The 7,700-nt window shown below is 49.7% G+C and overlaps 1 pseudogene; it reads right to left on the reverse strand.

The window, feature by feature from the left end:
- Positions 1-368: 368 nt before the first annotated feature.
- LOC112484723 lies at positions 369-487 on the reverse strand (annotated as a pseudogene).
- Positions 488-7,700: the final 7,213 nt, after the last annotated feature.

The raw sequence follows: 7,700 nt of genomic DNA on the forward strand, positions 1-7,700 counted from the left end.
CTGGATGATTTTGAGGAATGCTTTCAGGTGTTTTCTAGAATGCCCTTTGACGTGCGGTGTTTTCATTCTCATTTAGTTCGCTTTGACTTCTCTCGAGACTTCTCCGATCCATGTGTTATTTAGAAATGTGTTGTTTAATCTGAAAATAATTTGGGATTTTCCATCTATTTTTCTGCTGCTTATTTCTAGGTTAATTTTATTGTGGTTTGGGAACATACCCTTATTTCAATGTTCCATTATTTATTTATTTATTTGTTTGTTTATTTATTTATTTATTTATTTTTAGGCGAGGCGACCCTTAGTTGACCTCACAGATTGCAAGGACCTTGTCAACTTACAATCGCTCTTATTTTTTATTTTATTTTTTATGCCTCCAGCACCTGGTCGTCCTAGGTGGTCTCCCATCCGAGTACTCACCAGGCCCGACCCTGCTTAGCTTCCGAGATCAGACGGGATCGGGCTTGTTCAGGGTAGCACGGCCGTAGACTAAAAATTTTTAAATGTGTTAAGATGTGTTTCGTGACCCAGAATCTGGGTGACTGCTGCGTGAGAACTTGGGGCTGTTGATTAAATTACGTCTGTTAAAATCAGGTGGATCAGCGGGCCGCTGAGCTCATCTGCGTCCTCGCTGACGTGCTGGGATTATTCTGAAGTCTCCAGCCATCATCGTGGGTTTGGTTACTTCTTGCAATTCTGTCCATTTTTGCCTCGGATATGTTGGTGGTTTGTCCTTAGGCGTCTAGGTGTTTCGAAGTATTATGTGTTTGTGGAGAATGGGCCCCTTCATCGTTATGGAGTGTATTTATCCCTGATAGCTTTCCTCGTTCTGAAGTCATCTGTGTCTGGAATTATAAGTTCCTCCAGCTTTCTCCTGATTAGTGTTCGTTGCCTGTGTCTTTCTCCACCCCATTACTTTTAACCTATCTGTGTCTTTATGTTTAAAATGGGTTCCTCGTTGACAACGTGTGGTAGGATTTTTTTAACCCGTGGTGACGCTCTCCATTTTTAAATGGGTCTAGACGATCCCCATGCAGAGTGGTTGCTGGCGTCATCGGATGAACAGCCGCCATGTCTGTGACTATTTGCTATTTGTCGCATTCGTTCATTTTTCTCCCTCTTCTGCCTTTTATGAACATTTTATATGATAGGATTTCACCCCTCTCTCAGCTTATCGACTCTCCTCTGTTTAGGGGGCATCCTGAAGTTTTCAGTACGTGGTTAAACACCTGAGCTTCGCATGCGGTGTGGTTGTAGTCACCATTCCTTCTTCCCATCGTTTATAGTGGTGGCGCCGTTCACTGGGTCATTTTAACCACCCATGTGCCATAACCACTTGATTCATCGTTCCTTCGAGCGACCGGTTATCTTTCGGATCGAGCAAGAATAAGACCTAGAAGACCGTCGCCTGCATCTGTCCCTTCTCCAACTCTCCCTTCTTGATGTCGTTTCCGGTTTGTAAGTGACATCACTTTTCTTCTCAACGAAGAAGCTTTGGTGACCCTCCGCGCAGAGCGCGTCAGCGGGCGGCGAATTCCCTCGGCTCTGTCTGTCGGAGGCGGTAGCTGAGATGCCATAAGGACAGCAACAGTCACCACCGTTGTCCCCGACTGTGTCTGTGCAGCGCTGCAGCTGGCAGGAGTCTTTCGCTGCCCCCCTCCCCACGAAGCGCAGCGTTTTGCCTTCGGGGTCCCCCACCCCGATCTCCTGTGGCTCCCGGCAGAACAGCTGGCTTACTCTGCTGCCTCTCCCACCGGACGGTGAGTCGTTACAGGCGGTGGCCATGTCTGTTCGTGTCATCTTCGTGAGCCTTACATTTCAGAAGGGTTCGAGGTTTACAGGAAACGCGGCCAGACCGCGCGTCGAGGTCCCCGCGCCCGCTGCCCCGCACGCTTTCCTCTGCTACGAACGTCTTGCCCTTGTCTGCTACAAATGTTACAACTCAGGGACGGCTGAGGACACATTATTATTAACTCCGCCCCGCAGCTTCCACCAGGGTTCACCCTGTGTCGCAAAGTTCCCTGGGTTCTAGCAAATCCGTGGCGTTGTGTCCCCGCCATTCGAGTCTCGTTCGGAGGTTCCAGCACCCTGCTGCTCGTCGTCCCCAACGCGCTCTCGCGACCTCGGGCGGTCCCTAAACCTCTGGTGTCCCTTTGGCATTGTCTTTCCTAGAGCGCCAGACGGTTGGAGGCACGTGGGACCAGCCTGTCTCTGCGCGTTCGGGGGCTTGTAACCGCTGAGTAACCTTCCAGTGTGTGGCCGTCTCGGTCTCTTTATCCTGTCACCTACCGCAGGCCGTTTGAGTTGCGTCCAGCGTTTGACGCTTGTGAATGAAGATGCTATAAACAGCTATGTGATGTTTTCCTTTCCCCGTTTTTTTTAGACGTAAGTTTTTAAGTCGGTCATAAGTACCCGAGAGCACCGTTGCGGACCGTCGAGTAGGAGTGCGTCGAGTTCTGTAAGGAGCGGCCATAGCGCCCCCCACAGTGGCCACACCGTCTGCGTCCCCGCCCGCAGGACGAGCGTTCCCGGGGCTCCCCGCCCTGGCCGGCGCTCGGTGGCGTCGCGGTTCGGATCTGGCCGTTCTTATAGGTGTGCGGTGGTGTCTCATTATTGTTTAAATTTGCAATTATTTAACAATATGTGATATTGAAAATCATTTTACATGCTTATTTGCCATCATCCGTACGTCTTCCTCGGTGAGATTTCTGTTCAGACCTTTGTCCATTTTTAAAATCGGGTCGTTTGTTTTCTTATTGTTGAATTATAACCATTTTGAGAAATGAGAGTAATAATTTCTTTGTATGTTTTAGACACGAATCATCTACCAGATATTTGTGAAACAACTATCTCCGTGTCTGTGGCTCGTCTTTTCATTTCTTAAGTGTCTTTGGCAGAGTGGAAATTATTAAATTCAATGAAATCCAACTTTTCATTTCTTTTGTGGATCACAATTTTGATGTTGTAGCTAAAAAGTCATCTCGAAATCTCCTAGATTTTCTCCCGCGCTATCTTTGAGATGTTCCCAGTTTTGTGTCGTACACTTAGATCTGTGAACGCTTCCGAGTTAGTTCCGTGTGTGTGTGAAGGAGGTAAAATTTATGTCTCCGTTTGTCTTGTTTCATTTTGCTTTATTTTTGTTGTTTTTTTTTGGCACACGAATTGCTCAGTCTCACTTGTTGGAAAGATAGGAATCCTCCATGGACTCGCCCCTGCTCGTCGGTCCACGGCCGCTGGCCTGGTCAGTGGGGTCCGTTCCTGGGCTCCATTCTGTCCCTGCGCCTCTGTCCGTCTGTTCTTTCTCTGACACCTGGCTCTCCCGGTCACTGTGGCTTCCGAGGGTGTCTCGACGCCGGGTAACGCCGGTCTGCGGACTTTGTTGTTCTTGAGGATTGTGCTGGCTGTGCTGAGTCTTCGCTTGAACACGTTTAGAAAGTTTGGAGGTTCCAGATTTCGAATCGGTCTCCCCACGTCCATAAACTAACACACTAGAATGGGGGTCGAGATCGCACGGACTCTGGGCCGGAGCTGGGAGACGATGATGGCTCGGGGTCACTGGGTCCTCCTGCGCCTGCCAACGGAGCTGCTCTCCCTGCATTGCGATCTTTGATTTTTTTTAAATCAGAGTTTTGTTGTTTTCCTCATATAAATCCTTTTGTTGTGTTAGATTACGTAGATTTATACACACGTGGTTTTTTTTGGGGGGGTGCTAATGTAAACAATAGGGTATTTTTAATTTAAAATTCCAATTGTTCATTGCTCATGTATAGAAAAGGTCTCTGACCTTATATCTGAGATGTATAGTGTGTGTGTGTGTGTGTTCGTGCGTGTGTGCGTGTACGTGTGTGCGTGTGTTTCTTTAGGATTTCCCGCATAGAAATCCTATCATCTGTAAACAAGGGCCATTTTATTTCTGCTTTCCAGTCTGTATATTTCTTTTCTTGTCTCGGGGCATGAACTAGAACGTCCAGCATAACGCCGAACAGCAGTGGTGACAAACTGGCTTTGATAAGCAGTGGTGGCCGTCGAGTCGCTCATCATATTTATTATCTTTTAGAGTTCCGTGGGGTCCACGGTAATGGTCATTCCTTCATTTCCGATGCCAGCGATTTGTGTCTGTCCTTACTCCCTGCTTCGCCTGGCTAGAGGGTCATCACCTCTATGGATATTTTCAAAGAACCAGCTTTTACTTTCATTGATTTTCTGTCTCGACTTCTTATTTTTAGTTTTATTGATTTCTGCTCTAATTTTTATCCTTTCTTTTCTTCTGCTTCCTTTAGGTTTGCCACGCTTTTCTTCTACTGTTTCCTAAGGCAATAGATTATTGACTTTGGATCTGTCTTCCTTTCTGGCATACGCGGTCAATGCTGTCAGTTTCCCTCCAGACACTGCTTTGATCTATCCCATAAATGTCGATAGGTCGCCTTCTCATTTTAATTTAACTAAAAATATTTTAAAATCTCTCTTGAGAATTTCTCGATCCCTGTGTGATTTAGCAGTGTGTTGTGTAATCTCCAAATATTTGGGGACGTTCCAGCTGGCTATGGTCGATTTTGAGTTTAACCCCGTTGTGGCATGAAAGATCAGTTTATATAATCCATATCCTTTCAAATTCGTTTGGGCGTGTTTTATGATCCAGAATGTCTGTGTCGGTTAACGTCCCACGTGAGCTGGAGAAGGACGTGCGTTCTGCGGTTGTCGGGTGAAGTCCTGTAAGTGACATTTGGGCCGAGCTGATGGACGGTGCCGCTTAGCTCAGCTACGTCCTCGTGGATTTCGTGTCCGCGGGACCTGTCGTTACTAACGGAGGGTGTCGGAGTCCCCGCTCCGGTCGTGCTTTGTCCAGTTCTCCTTGTGGTTCTTCCTGTTTCTGCCATGCATCGTGACGACGTCGTTAGGGATATTCACATGGAAGCGTCTCACGCGCTTATGAAGACAGGGTCCTGTTAGCGCTGCGTACGCCTCTCCGTTCCTGGCGATTCCTCCTGCTTTACAGTCTCCTTTGTCTGAAATTAACAGGGCGAGTCGAGCTCTCTCGATTTGTGCCTCTCCACGTCTCGACTGTTATCATGTCTGTGTTTTCATATTTAAGATCGGTTTCTTATATGTAGTGTGTGGTGGGGCCTTGTTTTTTCTATGCACTCTGATAGTGTCTGTCTTAATCTGTGTGTTCAGAGTATTTACATTTAGAGCGATTGTCGATACCGTTGGGTGGATGTCTACGATGCTCACGACTGTTTTCTATTTATTACACTTGTCAGTTATTTGCGTTTTTTTCAAAATCTTCCCTCTTTTCCTGCCGTCTTCGGTTTTAACTGACTGTTTTATTATTTGATAAATACCTACGATCCTTCTTTAAAAAACAATCGCGTGGCTTCCCTGGAGTTCGGGACGTACGTATATTTCCAGCCAACCCAAGGTCACCTCCGAACGACCCTACGCCATCGCCTCCCGGGGAATGCAGATGCCCTACCATGGAGTGTTCTGGATCCCTCCCTCTCGTCCCCGATAATGCTGTTGTCATTTGTTCCGTCCATCACGTCACGATCACCTTGGGTACCGCGCCTATGACCGAGGACAGTCAACTCCGAAACAAGTTAAGGACAAGTAGAACATGAGATTTTAAGTTGCCTTTGTTGCTTCTCCGAGGCTCCCCGTTTCGTTACGTGGATCTGGGTCTCTGGCCGACGTGATTTTCCTTCTCTCTGAAGAAAGTCTCTCGCCGTTTCCCGCAGGGCGCGTCTTCTGCGGGCTCGTGCCCCGTGTGCGTGTTTGGCTGAGAAGCTGTGGCGTCTTCCCTTTTGAAGGATAACCGCGCTGAAGACAGATGCCCTCGGGGGTTTCACTGTCGGCACTGTAGACAATCGACTCCAGCGCCTTCCCATCTGCCCCGTTCGTCACGAGAAGCTGGGTTTCATTCTTGCTCCTACCAGCCGTCGGGTTTTTGCTCTGGCTTCTCCTGAGACTTTCTCCCTGCCTGCGGTTGCCCGCAGCTTGAGTATGACAGGCCTCTGTGTACATTTTGGGTTTGCATCCTGCTTGGTGTTCTGCGAAGTCCCCCACTCTGAGGTTTGGGGTCTGTCATTGTTTTTGGAGAGTTGTCAGCCATCATGACCTTAAGCGTTTCACATTCTCTAGCCTCTCTCTTATCCTTCTGCAATTTTCATTACGCGTACAAATTTGTTTAAATTGTTTCACAGTTCTTGAATATTCTGTTCTGTTGTCTTCTTCTTCATAGCTCGGTTTGCAAGTTTTTGTTGACAGGTCCCCCGGTTCTTTCTCTGGCCGTGTCCGGTCCCTCCGACGGCTCGGGCAGGCTTGTCTTTATTTCTGGTACAGTGTTTCTGTTTTATTTCATTTCCCGTTGATCCTTTCTCGGCGTTTCCGTTTTTTTCATTAAATTACCCACCTGTTCTTGAACGTCTCTTTTTTTTTTCTTTCATTGGAGCTCTTAACACATTCATCACGGATAATTTGAACTCCCGGTCTGAGAATTCCTGCGTCTGCGCCCTGTCGGCTCCGGTTCGGATGCCGGCTTTGTCTCCGCAGACGGTTTTGCCTCTTGGCATGCCTTTCGGGTTTTTCTTGAAAGCTGGAGATGCCGAATCTGGCCGCAGGAACTGAGGCAACGGGCTTCGGGGTGAGGCCGTGGGTCCCTCCGCCTTGAGCTGGCCGGGACGCGCGGAGAGGCGCCAGACGGCCCAGTTCCCTGTTTGTTTGCTGCCTCCTCCCCCGTTCCCTCTGGGTCACCCGAGATCTCCTTAAACGGAGCCTGGGCTTCGCAGGTCTTCTATGTGCTGTCTTCGGAGACGCGTGGGTGGCAGGACGCTGCGCACGGGAATGTTCTGTAGTCTTACGATTAAATCTCGGGTTTTTTGCTTTTTTGTTGTTTTTCTGTGGCCCTGAGTTCTTGAGCCGTGACCTTCAGAAGCGTTTTCTGCTTGTTTTTATTCTCCCTTTAGAGATAACAGCATTAGGGGTCAGAGAAGGCTCTGGAAATGCAGTCTCCCTTGAGGGCTTCGTCACCGGGAACGGACCCAGGTGGCTCTGGTCGCCTTGTCCTCGTCCTTCCTGTGCACGGAGGGACTTTCCTCTGATCCCACGACCCAGCCATGCGCCCCCCACCACGGTGTGACCCTGTGGCAGCCACACGCCTTCCTGCCTCTCCTGGAACTCGCCATGCGACGCACTCCGGCCAGAGGCACGTGCCCCAGCTGGCCTCTGTCGCGGCCGGGCGCTCCTGGCTCCCTGGGCCACCCGGCTCTCTGCTTGCACGGCTGTCTCCAGTGCCGCCCCCCCGTGAAGTGTCGCCGTCCTCACCAGCCTCTCAGCCCTTCCCCGGCTCGTCTGCCTGCCCCGACCCCGCAGAAAGAGCGTGTTCACATTTATCGCACGCTTCGCCCGGGGGCCTCCCGATTGTGGGCCCTGAGCCCGACCCACTCACCATGTGCATGTGTGTGCATGTGTGTGCACGTGTGTGCACGTGTGTGCACGTGTGTGCATGCGTGTGTTTACTTACTCATCGTCTCTCTCTTCCTTCAGAAAGTGGCCTTTCTCGCTCGCCTCTGCCCTCGGCACCTGGCGAGGCGTCGGAGCCTCTCCGGGCCTTCAGCATGTGCCTGTGGAGTGAGTGGACGAAGCCTCTGCAGTTTGGTGGCTGGATGGAGCGAAGGGCGAGGCGCTTGGTCGAGAGTGTGGGTGAA

Source organism: Pteropus alecto, unplaced genomic scaffold (assembly GCF_000325575.1).
Source record: "Pteropus alecto unplaced genomic scaffold, ASM32557v1 scaffold118, whole genome shotgun sequence".
Classification (NCBI taxonomy): domain Eukaryota; kingdom Metazoa; phylum Chordata; class Mammalia; order Chiroptera; family Pteropodidae; genus Pteropus; species Pteropus alecto.